Genomic DNA, 16,540 nt, shown 5'->3' on the forward strand with positions numbered 1-16,540 from the left:
AATGCCTAGACTTGGAGCAGAACTAGTCTGATTCTGGCTGTTGGTCCCAACCATTTTTTCCCCAATCAGACTAAAACAAAAAGCACTGACTCCTGGTTATGTATCCACTGGTTCATGGAGAGGAAAGGGGCAGCACTTAGCACCTTGATAGGACCTTGATCAAACAGTATCTTCTCTGAGTCAAGTATAGAAAATAACACCTACCACTTAGGAAGTTCCTGTACAAATTAAATATAATACTAGCTACAATAGACCATAATATAGTAACCACTACATAGTAGATCCTCAAAACACAATAATGGTTTTAAAAATTTTTCACAGAGACCTGTCCTATTCTGTATAGACCTAGATTTACAGGACTTCTCCCAAAAAGCAGAATCTGAGGTCACGGCCACAGTTAGTGTTGTTTTGGGGGGCTTTTCCAACTTTGAAAAGAAATCATTCTGTGAAGGCAACTCAGGAGCATACATTTTGCAGTTCATATAATTTGCTTGTGCAGGCTTTCTATTTATTGGTTTATGAATAAAACTAAAGGTTTTGAAATGAGGTGAGACACGTAGGAATCTTGTACACAAGGCTGGCTGCAAGAGTCTGTGTTTGCACCTCTCTGCCTGTATATCTTGTGTGCACATACAAAAACACACATGCAGACACACAGTATTCAGTAAGGAATGCAACCCTCCCCAACAAAAAATCTAACACAAAGCTGAATACAAAATGAAGCCAACAGATGTAGCTTTAAAAATGATTCGCTAAATAGCTTACAGCAAATTTCTTTTTCTTAAGCTAAAGAATAGTAGGAAATTTTGCATACCATCTCTTTTTAACTCCTTAAGGGCCTTAAATCCCAAGGCACTGAGCAAGAGGGGACTAGCATTTCGTTAAACCATAACTGAGCCTCTTTGGTCTCCAGATGTTATCCTGAGAATCACCAAGCCACTTTGAAAGCAGAGATGCTATTCAGAGGCATTTTTAAAAATCCTTCCCCAAACAGAAAAATCCGACTGTTGACACATTTTCCCAATTTATCACGCATGCTGCTCAAGCTAAAAAATAATGCGATACCAAGACCTGTTTCTTTAAGCAAACTCAACATTATAAAGAGGAAAAGAATGGCCTTCACATAACTTGCAAAAAAGAACCCTGGAAATCTGGTATGCTGAATGACGGCTAACAGACATGATAACAACAGTTCCTCCCTTGCTCCCAGACTAGTAGAGGGAATAGCACTTCACAAGCCTTAGCTCCTTTATGTGCCATGACAGCCAAGTGACATATGCATGGCAGTTTATTGCTTGCTTTTTACAGATGTGAAAACTGAGGCTCAGTTCAGGTTATGTAAGTTGGTCAGGGTCATAAAACTGAAGTGGCAGAAATGGGCCAGGTATGCAACCATCTCTCTCAATCCAGCACTCAGTGAGCTTCTCCGGATACTTAGTTTCTCCTGGTTACTCATACCAACATTTCTCACTTGACTTTTTAGCCCAGAGGGCTGAGTTCTTTGGATTTTGCTGACTCCTGTTCTACATGTCAGGAGCATGCTTTCTGTTACAAGATCTCAATGGGTTACGTGCAACTCATGGGAAAACTCATAGGAAAATTCACAAGGTGTTGGTAAAAAAACATAGACTTTGCAGTCGGAGATAAGATTTCTAAACTCTTTTAGAATTTAGGCTGCCACAGAGATTCAATGAGATAATGGATGCCAAAGGTCTAGTGCACCACACCACAATCATTCAATAAGTCAGTTACTTTTTTCTTATTGTTATCAAGTGGTATCTGTGTTCCCAGCTGGAGGAAGTAGGGTGCAGGGTAACTGGCCAGAGGTTTTAGACTTGTTTCATGAGAAGGACTAGGAAAAAGAAATGCAAAATTCAATGCTTAGTTGATAACAGCTTTTTCTTAAAGACAAATGGGAGTGATTTACCATGTCATGCCTCAGTTTATTTTTCTCCCCTAGGCAAGAGAACACTGGATACGTGAAAGGAAAAGTTAGAAGCTGATGTGTCTGAGGACATTTTCTGGGAAGACAACTCAACATGGAGCTCTTGTATACCCTATGCCATCATTCTAACAGAGAAGCAGCAAATATGTGACCCTGAAAATAAGAGTTAGCTGAAGCCACCAATCTATCCCCCTGGTGACTCTGGTAGGAATGGACAGTGGCATCAAAACTCTCTTTTTTCAGGGCACCTGGGTGGCTCAGTTGGTTAAGCATCCGACTTCGGCTCAGGTCACGATCTCACGGTTTGTGAGTTCGAGCCCCACGTCAGGCTCTGTACTGACAGCTCAGAGCATGGAGCCTGCTTTGGATTCTGTGTCTCCCTCTCTCTCTGCCCCTCTCTCTTTTTTAACTGTGTATTTGATATATGTCAAATAGCTTGGCTCTGTATGTGAAACTGACGTAAATCACTCACAGGCAATGGTTTTTCATCTCTGAATATAAATCTGCTCCTATCAATGCTTTGCTTGAGCATCACCTGATTCTTCATTAGCATTTTAACCCCTGATTCACAGGAGATAAAAAAGCAGGTCCGAAAAATAACTATTTGCTGAAATTTGGCAGCTAGTAGGGGGTGAACAAAAATGCTTCCTTGGGACATAACTTCATCCCAACATTTAGGGTGAATCAACCTTCCCGAGTTGTTTTAAGTGTAACATTTGGTCAATAAAAGGAGGAATTACTTACAGTGGTAGAATTCTTTTCTCTGCAAAAGGGCAGTTGGTATTCCCATTCATTTCCTGTATACCTGGTGTGTGACAGGCACTGTTACAGGTACCAAGGGTTCAAAGATGGTTAACATATTGCCCTTGCTCTCAAAAACTTTTATAGTCTGTTAAGGAAGAGAAATGCATAAATATGTAATTACAAAGCACTGTGATAAATCATATAAGGGAGATGAGAGCATTGCTCATTGGTAAGAAGAGGCAACTTTCTAAAAGCAAGAGTTGGGGGACTAATACACACTTCTACTCAATCCTGAATCATTGAACCTTGTTTAACAAGACAGTTCTCAAAGGAGGGAAGTGAATTGGCTTGGGAAGTCCTGTCATCAAAAAGATGCTGCTGTTTCTCTGTCACCTTATTCTTGTACTGCTCCATGAACTTTATAGTCATGGCTAGTTTTTTTTCTGGCCTAGGAGGTACCATGTTCCTCAAAGCTTGACCTGTTTTCCCCATGAGTGGCGGGAATGATCTATATAGGAAGAGGTTCTAATAGATGGGGATACAGGAATACAGACACATATTTAAAGAAAATTTTAGTGATAGCCTAGTTGATTATCATGTCAATAGAGACAAATCTACATAAGGGAATATCTTAGATATTTACTAAATTCCTCGATGGCTGAGGCTGGTTCTTAATACATATTCTGTTTATGATGTAGCAATCTCTCTCTGGATACTGATCACTCAGTAAAAACCTTCAATCAATTGCATATACTGAATAGAGAACCAAGTTCTTTTCTAAGTTGGTTAATATCTTAGATTCAAAAAGGGATACCATGTGAAACAGGTCTTCTAAAATAATAATACCTCAAAAGGGGATGCCCAGAAAAATGCACTGAGGGCTGAAACATGCATTTTTAATTTACTGCTCTATAGTAATCAGTACAGTGTTTTCCTGGTAAATGACAGATGCTCAATAAATATTTGTTGAATTAATTAATTAATTAAGAGTGCCATAATGACAGCTGATTATGCTTGAGGAATACAGGGACAGTCATCTTGAAACAGGAAAAAGTGGATATGTTCAGCAATTTCTCTGGCCTAAATCAGGAATGCTATCTCTATTTCTAGTGTTATAGTGAAGTTACAATAGGCTTTCCCATTAAAATAAAAAATTCACTTGACAGGACTATTACATAGTCTTCCTGGCAGACTCACAGGCATTTACTTCCCTCTACTTTCTGTTTATTGATGGAGAAGCCTCAGTGTGAGTTACTTCTAACTAGCTGTCAGACCAATCTCAGACTAGCTGCAGAGAAATTTAAGAAATAGACTGCTTTGCAATTTTTCAGTCATTATTTTTTGAAATTGTACAAAAGATGAATATGAAGAAAGGAAATCAGCAATTTTGTCTAAGATTTTCCATTGGAAAGGAATCTGCCCAACTTGCAGAATTCTCAGAGCTATACCGAGGTATTTCGAGGTATTTGGAGGTATTTCTCGGAAATAGGGGTGAGGCCAGGGGGGTACCTATGAGGCTTTCATTTTCTGATGTGCTTCCATCAGTAAAGAATAGAAGCCACTCACTCAAGCCTGCAGGCATGAAAAGTCATTTCCCAAGTTCAAAATCTGTGACTGGTGTTATTTGGATACCGGAAGCGATGAGACCAGATGGTCATTTTGCAGAACCTCCCATTTTAGCAGGAATATAACCTTGCTCTTCAAGCATAAAAGGGACCATTTTGGAAGATGGATGAGGTGAGTCAGCAGAAAGTGCAAACAGTCTCAATTTCTGACAGGAGAATTAGCCATGTTTGGGTAATAGGAACCAAATCAGTTCAACAACAAGAACAACAAAAAAACCCAAAAGCAAAAGAAAAGATTAGTGAGTTGTTCTAGTTCCCCCTTCACATGGAACAGAATTTGGCTTCCTTTACCAGCTAAGAGGATCATGTATATTTTTCCATGACCACAGAAAACAATCCATAAACCTAGTGCAGCTGTCATTCAGCATCAATCCGGTGCTGGCATTGCAATTCACTTTGACTTTCTCTAGAATGACTGTTAAGCATTTAAAAGGAAACATGAACCCTTACACAGGATTTCCCCCCGTCTCCTTTTGGGGATACAGATTAATTCTTATCATCAGTTAATCACTACTGAGGCTAACCTCTGTGAGTCAGCAGCGGTAAGAAAAACAGTCAGGATCTCCTCTTGTAATATCATGCTTTACTTCAGTAAAAAGGTGCTGAAATATTGCAGTAGGAATGGGATTGTTGCAGCAAGGAGAACATGGCTTTTCTGGAACACAGGACTTTAACTCACATGTGATTATGAGTTTAATTAATAAACGTTGTACTGCCAGCTGCTAGCCTCTGAACTTTAAATCGCCGAGGCTTTCAAGCTTCCCCTTCTCCTGTCCCTTGACCTCAAAGCTTTTGGGAAATGTTACTCTACCTCCCCACCCCTAGCCCATCCTTCAAATTTGATTAGTTTTTCAGCTAGCTTCTAACATCATGTGATTCAGGTCATATGGAATTGTTACTTTTTAAGTACTTAAGAGCTCACAGATCCCATTAAAGTGTCCATTTCTCTTTTTCTAAGTGGCAGAGGAAGAGAGAGGAGAAATGAAACAACAGTAGCTAATTGTTTTAAGTCAGACACAGGAGAGCATCAAAAGGGGGTCTAGAAAGTGGGGGGGGGGGGGACCCAGCTAATTAGATTGGAAAAAGAATTATGAAAAGTTTAAGCAGGTTGTAGGAAATAGTCTGACAGACAGCAATAAATCTGATTGAGATGGAAGAAGATCCCCACAACAGCAATGGCTCAGATCAGGGCTTTGGAGAAAAGGCCAGGATTACTGAAATCTGACCGGAAAGGCTTCAGAAAAATGGTGTCAAAGAAATTATTGGGGGAGAGAGAGAGAGAGAGGGAGGTTGAGGAGGAGCAAGGCTGTGGATGTAAATTAATCTTATAATGGGGGAGGGAGTCCAATCAGGTACTGAAGCAATATTAAGGCAGTGCCAGCTGAGGCCAACAGGTCACTGGACCCAGATCTATTACCCAGAGTTTTCAGCACTGATTTCATTAACTTCTGAATGGTTGGGATATTGGAAAATATTATTCCAGTTCTGTCATTCTACAGATGAACAAACTGACTTTCAATGGTGGTTGAGTGACTTTTTTAAAGACAGTGTGATTCCAAAACAGGAAATTACAAGCAGACTTCAGGGCTAGAACCAGGTCTCCTGGCTCCTGATCAGCAAGCATCCTTGACATCATGCCCTGCAGCCCAACTGAGGGGGAAAAGATATTGGAAAAGAAACCATATACATTCTCTGTGCCTGATTTGACCAATATGAAAAATGTGGATGATGCAAGAGGTCGTATAATAGACAGTTAATAGCTTAGTCTCTGGACTTGGAGGGATTGCTTTTAAATCCTGGCTCTGCTCTGTGATCTTAGGCAAGTTTTTGACCCTTTCTTTGCCTCAGTTCCCTCATCTGTAAAATAGAAATAATAATGGTACCCTGGTTACGGGGGTGTTATGAAGATTCAGTGAACTAGTACAGGTAAAAGCTTTTAGAATTAGTGGCTCACTCTTCTCCCCAATAGGCCCATTCTGATGAATCACTGCTTTGGGTATCTCTGTTCTTCTTAATCAGATCTATGGCTTACTAAATGTTATCTAATATCATATATGAACTCATATTATAACTGTGGCTTGCATTATTCATTTAGAAATCAGAAACTGGTTATACTTTTACATTGGGTGAAGTGCACTGAAATCCTTGTGAAGAAAATTATGCAGAAATGTGTAGCAATTATTGTTATAGCAATGATCGTAATTCTGAAGCTGCAGCTAGAACTCTCTGGAAATTTCTCTGAAATCCCTTTCCCCCTTTACAACTAATTTTTTTCAAAAGTCTTTCTCCACTCACCATGTCCTGTTTCCTCAATGCTACATGGTGTCTCCTCCCTCCCTCTTACTGGATACTTAGAAGGCCCTCTGCATTCAGTTTAAGAACTACCAGTTTGACCTCTGAAATGTCACTATTTCCAAATTTCCCCCAGGGAATCAGCTTGGAAATCAACATATTATCCTAAGGCTGTCTCTCCTGTCAGTGTTTTGGTGAAGAACAGATGAGGATAGTCCCTTGACACTTCAGAGCGAGAACTGAAATAGCGACAAGATCTATGTCTGCAACCACCACTTACTCCTCCACATGAAGCCATTGACAATTTCAATTCAGCAGTTCTGTCAGCATTTGGAATTCTGAAGCTCTGCTGTGCAAGTAGTAACCACAAGATTAAAAACGAAATAGGTATAGTTCAGACCTTGAGCCAGCCCTGGAGTGAGGGTACTCGGCCAAAATCAGCAAGGATAGTAGGGAAAGAAATATTATATTCTGTCTACCTCACCTCAGTTTTCCACATTTTTACTACAGCTCTTTTGTTGTTGTTCAGTTTTAGCCACTTGGGGCTGGTTCTGTGCGTCATGCTGCCTGAAACATGCACATAAAAACTGGCACCTATTTTCATATAGCTAGCCAATGTATTTGACAATGCAGAATACTCAGAAGGTGTGAGAGGGTGTTCTGCAGGTTTATTATTCAAGTGTACTTTCTTGGTACCTCTAATTCCTGGATTCCTGACCTGCTTTTCAATCTCTCTGGTAGGTGCTCATCTTGTATAATTTGTTCTAGTCAATAATGAAAATTTTGAAACTTACAATTAACTTCTGGGCAGGACTCATAAGTCCATGTGTATCCTGAAAGGGATCTTAAAAGATGCCTCAATGAGGACTTACTTCTTTTTTCTTTTAATTAATCATCCTTTATACCAATTTACTCCCCTCTATTTCTGGAAGAAATATATAATCCAATCTGTGAATAGCAATTCTCAGATGTTAGAAAGGACCTGATTACTTTATTATATCGGCTTCTGCTCTGAAATCAACTTTAGACGATAAAAAACCAACTTACCAGCATGGTATATTCAAGGCCTTCCATAGAAGGCATCAAGTCTCTGTTCCAGTGTATTCCTCAATGTAAGCTCCCCACTACTCAAATAGATGGCATTTGCTGTCCATAACTTGGGCTTACCTTACCTGTAGTTCTGCCTACGCTGTACTTTTACTGAGAAGATCTCTCCTCCAACCTCCAAAAGCCAACTGGAGTCCTGCCGCCTTGCTCAGATCATTCGAGTCCACTGCAACAATGTCCTCCTCAGAATTTACCTTCCTTATTTCTGGTCACATTCACTTGGCAAATAATTATATACTCCCTCATGATTTTTCTTCCACTGTTGTATTATATTTTCATTCTGGTATTATTTATTGATTTTATTATTTATTGTTTTTACTAAGATTACTACATGCTAAACTTATTGAGGTCAAAGACCATATAAACATGAGACTTTATATCCTCCATGGGGTTCATTTATGTATCTGGTACTCACTGATTGGTCAATATCTTCCTATTAGGTTGGTCCTTGCTGACAAGGGGTGACACTGCAGAAATGGATCTACGCTGAGGCTGACAACACCAATTTTCTTACCTTTATAGAATTGAAAAGCAGTTCCATGATGGGAGAAAAATAGTTTATTCATAGTGCATCACATAAAAAGCAGATTTATCTATTTTTATCCTTCATGTCTCCTTTTTCAACCTCTTTCTCAAGTTACTTCTCATTTCTACTAATCATCAAAACCTACATGTTCTGCTGAAGGCTGGCTGCTATGAAAAGAGGTGCCACTGGCAGAAATATCAGTTTTCTGGTTGATAACCATCACTCTGGGGTTAGCGTTTAGAGTTTAGGAATGTCTTTAGACAAGCTAATTAAGGGGCAATTTATTGTGTTTGTGTATGTGTGGTCGTACATGTTTAACAGAGTAGAAAAAAATTGTAAATTCTTGGGAGATTTTACCATGGAGAGGTTAAGGAGATTATAAATGGTTTCGTATTCTGAATGCCAAGGTGATAATGCAGAAAATGCCAATGAACAAACAAGCAGGTAGCATCAGAGGGTCTGCATGAATGTTTCCTGGCACATCCTTGTGTCCATCTGTTCCTGCCTCTTCTTGCCGTATTACCCTGGATGTTTAAAATTTTAAACTTAAAATAGAAAATCTCTTCATTTCCCCCCTGAAGCTTATCAATAATATAAATGTTAAATTCATGCTTAAATTGTGTTTTTCTTTAATTTCTCAGTAAGCTGTTCTAGAATTAGCTCCATTATTGTGCACATCGCCACTTCTTCCCAAATATGTGCCCTTTGCCAGCTTCACTGCGGTCTTCTACCTCCACCCCCCATCCCCCCAGTCTTCCACTAGCAAACAAACCCAGCAGTAATTACTAATGTCCAAACACGTAATTCTGGCAGCGTTAGGCTTTTTCATTTGACGCAACTACGCAGAGCTGTCTGGACATGCAGCATGAAGTCAAAGCATTTTAAAAGCCTCCTACCCTTTTTTTCTCCCCTCCTCCCATCACTAAAACACAGTTGTTTATTTCGTTTGCGGATTGCAGAGTTAAAAAATTCCTCCACGCAGTTACATACCCCTGAAAATTAATTTTACATCCATATATAGTAATAGATCAACATATATTTATGTGGAAACACATGGTTATTTATAAAATTGAAAAACACTAGGAAATAAATAGCTGGGAATGAAAATATCTTATCTATATGGACAGGGCATTTTAGCAGCTCTAGTATAGAAATAATCAGAGTTATGACGAACAAAAACAATCCAAGATCTTATTGTGAGGCTTTTCAAAGGATCATGACAGCGTTTCTTTAATGCGTTGCATATATTCTTACATATGACGCTGTTACTCTTACTTAACAACTATTCAAATAGCACAGTTTTGCTCCTGGTCATTTTATGCCTATTTTATTTATATCATACAGCAGGAAACATCCCTGTGGTAATTTGTGTTCACTCAGAGGCCCCAAGCCTCAGAGTAGAAAATGGTTAAAGTACTTATCACTGCCTCAGCAAAATCCCGCAGTGCCATAATAGAAATTGCAGTAGATCTTTAGGTCAGAGTCCGGTTTCAATCTAACACCTGCATTACCCTGAAGGACAAAGTTGCATTTTCCTGAGGAAAACCAGTCTTAATGATGTCAAAATCAAAAACTATCAGCCTGAGATAACCAATGTCCATAGGAAACACTTCCACTCACTCTGAAACCATGGCCAAGGAGATTAAATCTACACCCTACAGGACCAATAATATTTCTCAGAGATGTATTTGTGTGAGTGTGTGCTTATGTTCATGCCTAATTACAAGGATGGGGGAGAAGGAAGAGGTAGTGGGTTTCATTTTTAAAGTTGATTCTGCTTAAAGTTGATTCTACCCCCATATATTTTTTTATCAAATAGAAATATATATGGAAATATATCACTTTTGTAAACAGATCATGTTGGCATCTTCATATATACCTCATTCATGTGCACCCGCGGTCTGTAGACAAATATACTCTGTGTTAAAAACAAAAACAAACAAAACCCTTGATATCCGACTGGAGGATGAATGCAGATTTTTTTAAAAATTTGTTTATTTGCTACCTAAAAAAGGGGTAGAAGGTAACATGAAATTTTCCACAAGTAGACTTATTTTTTTGAAGCTATGCAGGAGCTGAGGATGGGAGCAGGTAACTACCTGCAAAGGAGTCCTGTGGGAAGGATTTTTTTTCCCCTTTTTAAAAAATTTTAACCTACTATGCGTTCTCTATGAGGGAGTCTCTGTGAGACCGGGGTCTCACAGAGGCAATTTGGCCTCCAGCCCTGAATACCCAGCTCTGGCCAGGCATCTCTGCGGCAGGTAGATGCGGCGTTGCTGCCGACCGCTGTCCGCGGTGCTGAAAGGTCGCGGGCGCCTGTGTGGTCCCTCGGTATTGCTGTCCAGGGTGCTGACTGCGGGCCGCCGCAGTCCCCGAGGCGAGCCCACCCCCGCCAGCCCTCCGCAGAGCCCTCCCACACAGCACGACCCGCCCGCCTCCCGCCAGCCTGCAGCTGACGTGGAGCAGGCGGCATAAATCAAGTCCGCGGGGCATGGAGGCTGCTGCCGCTGCTGCAGCTCAGCTAGCCCGGGGCGGGAACTCCCCCTTCTCCTTTCGCCTCCCCAGCTCCCACAACCTGCCCTCTCCTTAATTCTTCCCTGGATAATAGCGCCTTAACGACAATAGTCAAACTAACAGGGTCAGAACGGCAGGGTTTGTTTGTTTGGGTCTACAGAAAAAAAAAAAAAAAAAAAAAAAAAAACCCAGCAGCCTAAAGACCTCTGAAAACTGCATCGCAAGATGGAAGAGAGAGAGTCCCACTACTGTTTCGAAAGAGTAAGTTATTATTCGGTACGTATCCTTGCGCTTCCTCCCCATCGCTCCATCTGCAGTGTCCCCATTCCTCCCTTCCCTAAGCAGCTCACCTCGAAAATACTTTATAAAGCCCCAGACAGGAGCTATCCCGACGCGCACACACGGAATACCGCACCCTAGGTGCACAAATACTTGTATTTGCTCAAGCTCACTTGGTCTCCGCGGCTGTGGTCCCCTCTGGGTATGCAGCCATCCAAAACCAGAACCACGACCTGAGGTGGAGGCTCCTTACCTTGGCTTCTTCAGAGGGTGGTGTTCGCCCGGCCCCTGCAGGTCGCAAGTGTGGAGGAGCCGCCGGGCTGGGAGGGAAGGAGAGACAGCGCCTGACCTCCCCGAGGTTTCGTCTTCAATGCAACGTGAGCTCTGCCCTCATCAAAGATGGCCGTCCCTTTTGACGTCAGCAGCTTTTAATAGCCCTCTTCAGGAGGGGCGGGGAGGAAGTGTGTTGAGGGGAGGGCGGAGGGAGGATGGAAGCTGGTGGTGGGAGGGGAGGAGCCGAGATGTGCGGACTGCTTGACTCAGCTCCCGGGGCGCTTTACTGCAAACCTTTGTATTGTAGTCTTTTATAAACACCTGAACGGGACGATTCTTATGACTCCATTTTAACACCCGGGCTCGGGCAAATACATTTATCTCGCGACTGGTTTTCTGATACTCTGCGTGTGTGCGTGTGTCTGTACATACGTATCTGTTTGTGCATATATTATATGTGTGTTATATATGCGATAAACATGTGATATATATAATTTTTCTCCCTGCTGAGTTGTCTTTGATTGAGTCATGGAAGGGGAGGGGAAGGCAGAGGAGTAGAAGGGGGCAGGAGAGGGAGTCGAGAAGATTTCAGTTGCAATTTGTTTTTTCTAAAGAAGCGGCTCGGAAGGGGCATCCCTGTCAACCCTTGCCAGCTCCATATATGGCCAGGCTACGTGGGCTGCTATTTTTATGAGTGAATTCTTCATTTTATCAAAGCATCGAGTGCTTGGAGTTTGCATTAATGTGGTCAGTTGGGGAGACAGACTCGTACACGTTATTTTAAAGTACGTCAGAGCAATTATCTCTGGGAGATATAAAATGAATTGGGAGACGGGGGAGGGAAAAGTAGTTAACCCAACCAGCGTGGGTTTGCTGGAGTTCAAGCCTTGGAGTTGAGAGTTGTTTAAAAAGGGCAAAATCGATGACGCTGGTTTTCGGTTGAATTTGCAACCGGAGCCTGGGGTTTTACGTTGGGGTTTCTTAGGAATAGTTCACAGAGTCGCATACGCGCCTTATAGGACCGCCCTGACCTCCAAGGGGAGTGTGGAGGACTGCGGATTCAAGGATCTCTGGGACACTACAAGATTCTGGTGGTTCATTCAGTGAGCAAATCCAGGCTAGGTTGGGGGCCGCTCAAAACGGCGTGGGAGAGAAAAGCTACTTGTGCTGGTCATATGAGAGATTAACAATAATAATCATAAAGCAATAATCCTAACTGTCCTCCTTTGTTGTGTATTAGGCACTGAGGGAGGGCGGGTGGTGGGGTATGCAAATGGTTCCGCGGTGGCAGCCTCTCGGATGATTCACAGGTGTTGGGGCGGCTGTCGCGGGGCTCTCCGCAGGGAGGGAGAGCTGGGGAGCGCGTGGGAGGTGGGGGACCTCGGCTGAGGAACTGTTTGTACTTTTCCGGGAAGGATGCGATTAGAAGTCGTGCCTCGCAATGTTGAAACTTGATGGCCTCTTTCAGGCGATGGAAAATCCTGGTCTCGAGTCCGGAAAAACAACGCACTGCCCCCACCCCTGCCACCACACATACAGACACAAACACCCCCCCACCCCTCCACCCCTCCACCCCTCCACCCCCAGCACACCCGGCTCTCTGGCCTGAGAACCAAGCTCAAGTTTTTAATTGCAAGCTATTGTAGAGAGAATCCTAGGAAAAGAAAGAAGGAAAACAGAGTTATAAGGGGGCGTTTAGAGCCAGCAGAGCTGTAAGAATTAAATAAAGGATGCCTTTAATTGAAATAAGTAGAAGTCATTGTTTCTTAAAGATTCCCTGACCCAAAGGGTATTTTGAAATATTAATGTTTTCAATAATAATTAATACTGTTTGGATTTTTATTAAAGCTGGATTCCTAAAACAAGGCATGTTGCTGAAATATTCATTAAACATTTAAGATTCTTATACAATAAAGAAGAAGAAAATCTGCACGGTCCTCAGATACTTAATTGGCAATAAAATTCCTAGTTACAGTTCTCACTTTCTTTATAAAGCAAGCTGGAATGGGCTCAGGGAAGTGGTGACAAATGCAATGTCACTACAAAATCCTTTAGAGTCAGGATTTGTTTCCAAAATGTGGCACTTATTTAGCACATAGAATCTTCCTGGGGAAAAGCCTGCAGTGAGGAGAAACAAAATATGTGTAAGGCCCTCAGACTGGAAGTCATTCATGCAGAAAGTTTTGTGAAGGAATGGAGGACTTGGGGGATATTCCAGATTTAAAAGGACAAATAAATAAAGGAAGTACGTCACTGACTAAGGCTCATCCTGCAGGCAAAAGTGATGTGGTAGTCACCAGGGAGGACCGGTTTGGTATTCTGAATTTTCAACTGCTGATGCCCCACACTGACATCTTTAAATATTACACATAAGAGGAAAGAGTGAGACTGATTCAAAGCTTCACAGAAAATACCACAGGCCCAAAGGATTATCTTGTGATGGTGGCAACATTTTCCACTCTCCTGTGCTTAGGCTGAAAACTATACAGGTTAGGAGGTTCTTCATCTTGCTCTGGGAAAGGTAGCAGAGTCTGATTTGAGACATAAACACTGGATAAATATAAGTCTACTAAGGATGATCAGATAGCCCTAAATATATTTTTAATATGATAATAAGATTCCCACCCCACCCCTACCCCCAGGGTTTTCTCATTGCTTGATTAAAAAAAATATATCAACAGTCATCCTTACCAGTAGGGAACAAACAGATTTAAGTTATTCAGGGTCTATAAAGGTCTAAACCGCAGAAGAAAGGTGATGGAAAATTTGCTTTGAAATGATTCAGCTGCCTGTGAACCAACACAAAGAACCAACATGTAGAGTAACTAATGGTTAGGATCTCATTTGATGAGTAATGAGAAAATTACCTGCTCTGCTGGATGGATATTTACACTATGCTAATTCAGTCTCTGAAAGCTTTTTCTGGTACACCATGCCCCAAAGTATTCTAGTTTGTAATAGGTCCAGATCCAAGGTATTTAGCTTGTATTTCCCAGGTAAGGTACAAGATGTATGATTGATTAAAAAATTACTACTTCAAAAAGTATAATAATAAAAGTTTTAATAAAACTTTATATCATATGATCTTTCCAAAGTCGATTTGCAAATAGTTTAGTTACTTGCTCAGTTCAGAACCCCCCCTCTCCAAGGGCCACCTTTGGGATAGGCCTGGCATCCTGTGACTATATTTCAAAACACCATGAGGGCACAAGGCTTGGGCACAAGAATATACAATTTGACAGATCAACTGTTTTGATTCCTTGGTTTACTTTCCATGTGGTGTGTTTACCGCATTTTCATTACATGTTCTTCCAGCCCTTACCCCAGCCCCCACGACAGTCACAGAAAGTGAATAAATAGTACCTGGTGAAAGCTTAAGGGCTGTAGCTCTAAACTCCCCAGGTTTTCCTTATTACCTGAAGCCATTGAGGTAGGGCCATAGTTTGTGAGAAGTAGAAAAGGAACCAGGAGTATTGGTTTCTGTTTCTGGCTTGCCATGTAGAGAAGAAATAAGATTGCACACCCAGAGTTTTAAATAATACTTTGGTTTTTACAAAGAACAGCATTGTAGGAAAGGAGGAGAGTCCTCATCAGCCAGAGGAGGGTAGGTGCTTCCATGCTCCTATTCCTTAAAACATCTACATTGTAGGCTCTCTTTTGTACATGAATGCACCCTAGAACTCTCTCCAATGCCAAGATGTGCCTGTCGTCAAGGAGGGTGAAAGAACCTTGTGTCAACCAGGGATACAAGGAAGGAGAACATAATAGTCAAAATTAGTGAAACTTAAAAAGGCTATTTGAAAGAGATCACAGTATTCCTTCAGTAAATCTTTTAAGAATCTTATTATTCTGTCATCTCTCTGTTTTCTCATAGGTAAAATGGGGACAATAATTATAATCAACTCACAAGGCAATTGTGAAGTACTTAGAATCATCGTATCTGACACTATGAAGTATTGGTTAAATAAAATAAATCTATCAATTTGATGAGACTTTTAACTTTCTCTAAGTAATGACTCATAACTGCTGCTTTAATATGGAGGGTTGATTTTTTTTCATTAGCTAATGACTAGATATGTATCATTTAACTCATCTGGGCCCTGGTTTCTTCATCTGTTTGAATTCATTCATTTATTCAACATCTAAAACCTTCCATATGCTTGCCACATATTGGAGTTTAGGTAAAACAGAGGAAGGAACTGAAGACTAAATAACCTGACTAAAGGCACAGCTAATAAATGGTACAGCTGGAATTTGAACCCCATGGTTCAAGTTTATAATCATTATGCTTTAGTACAGACTCTTCCAGCCCCATCAGACTCCTTCCCTATGTATTAGGGTTCTCCGGGGAAAGAGAAACAGAACCAATAGAATGTATACACACACAAATACACACACATGTATTCTCTTTTCCCTGCCCCTCTCTGTGTATGTATATGTATGTATACATATGTGTGTGCATATGTGTGTGTGTGTGTGTGTGTGTATAGATATATATATAGATATATATATAGAGAGAGATATATATGCAAAAAGACTTATAAGGAATTGGCTTCCATGATTATGGAGGCTGATAAGCCTCAAGATCTGCAGTGTAAGTCAGAAGTTGGAGACTGAAGAGAGCCAATGGTGTAGTACCAGTCCAAAGGCCAGCAAACTTGAGCCTCGGATAGAGATGTTGTTTCAGTCTGAATATGAAGACAGAAAAAAAGCCAGTATCCCAGTTTAAAGGCAATTAGGTAGAAGGAACTTTCTGTTGCTGAGCAGAGATTCAGACTTTTTATTCTATTTAGGCCTTTAGCTGATTGGATGAGGCTGACCACATTAGGGAGGGTAATCTGCTTTAGTCAGTCTACTGATTTAAATGTTTATCTTATCCAAAGATACCCTGACAGAAACACCCAGAATAATGTTTGACCAAATATCTGGGCACCTTGTGTCCCAGTCAAGTTGACCCATAAAATTAACTATCAGATCCTCCCTTTACAGCTAACCTCTCTGCCTCAACATATTGTGGCTTGTGTATGACTTTTTTCATTAACAGCTTTAGGGTTCCATTGCTAATGGGATGAGTCTATGGACACTGACCACAAGGTTTGGTTGGGATGAATTCCAAGAAACAGATCTAGGCTGGCAAGATGATTACTTGGAGTAAACAGAAACAACAGAGTTAAAGGAGAAGAGTGCCAAGTATAATCAAGGAAGGAATTTAGAGATCAATACCAAATAAGGAGC

General features: G+C 41.1%; 1 protein-coding gene across 5 annotated transcripts in view; it reads right to left on the minus strand.

Moving 5' to 3' along the window:
- SNAP25 (synaptosome associated protein 25) overlaps positions 1-11,445 on the minus strand; it is an 85,467-nt gene extending 74,022 nt beyond the window's left edge. The window contains exons 1-2 of one of the 5 annotated variants that reach the window (XM_086701684.1): positions 11,286-11,444; positions 2,690-2,834 (exon numbers count right to left, since the gene is read on the minus strand). The gene's annotated coding sequence lies outside the window, so the exon portion shown is untranslated. Of the gene's footprint in view, positions 1-2,689; positions 2,835-11,103; positions 11,126-11,205 lie in introns of those variants that run through there. The other 4 variants (XM_025932033.2, XM_086701685.1, XM_025932032.2 and 1 more) reach the window with 4 other exon arrangements.
- Positions 11,446-16,540: the final 5,095 nt, after the last annotated feature.

This window comes from Puma concolor, chromosome A3, assembly GCF_028749965.1.
Source record: "Puma concolor isolate L17-30 chromosome A3, mPumCon1.1.hap2, whole genome shotgun sequence".
Taxonomy (NCBI): domain Eukaryota; kingdom Metazoa; phylum Chordata; class Mammalia; order Carnivora; family Felidae; genus Puma; species Puma concolor.